The sequence below is a fragment of the Penaeus monodon genome, chromosome 33 (genome assembly GCF_015228065.2).
Source record: "Penaeus monodon isolate SGIC_2016 chromosome 33, NSTDA_Pmon_1, whole genome shotgun sequence".
Classification (NCBI taxonomy): Eukaryota; Metazoa; Arthropoda; class Malacostraca; order Decapoda; family Penaeidae; genus Penaeus; species Penaeus monodon.
The window spans coordinates 33444873-33445104 of record NC_051418.1 but is presented as its reverse complement, the minus strand read 5'-3'; positions in this window follow the sequence as shown (position 1 = coordinate 33445104).

The following is a 232-nucleotide window of genomic DNA, read 5'->3' as shown; positions in this document are numbered from 1 at the left end:
ACCACCTCGCCCATCCCTCCCACAAACCCACCAACCTTCACAATCAAACGAGTTAAAATCTTACCCATCCCCACCCCCCAAAACAAGAAGATATTTTACCAGCTCAGTCTCCACACGTTGTTCTCTGCGCAAGACAGCGTGTAGTCTGCAGCCGGCCGCGTGGGGGACTCGCCACCGACGGGGGAATCCGAGGGGCCGTTTCTGGGGGAGCTGGATCGTGCTTTTAGCCCTT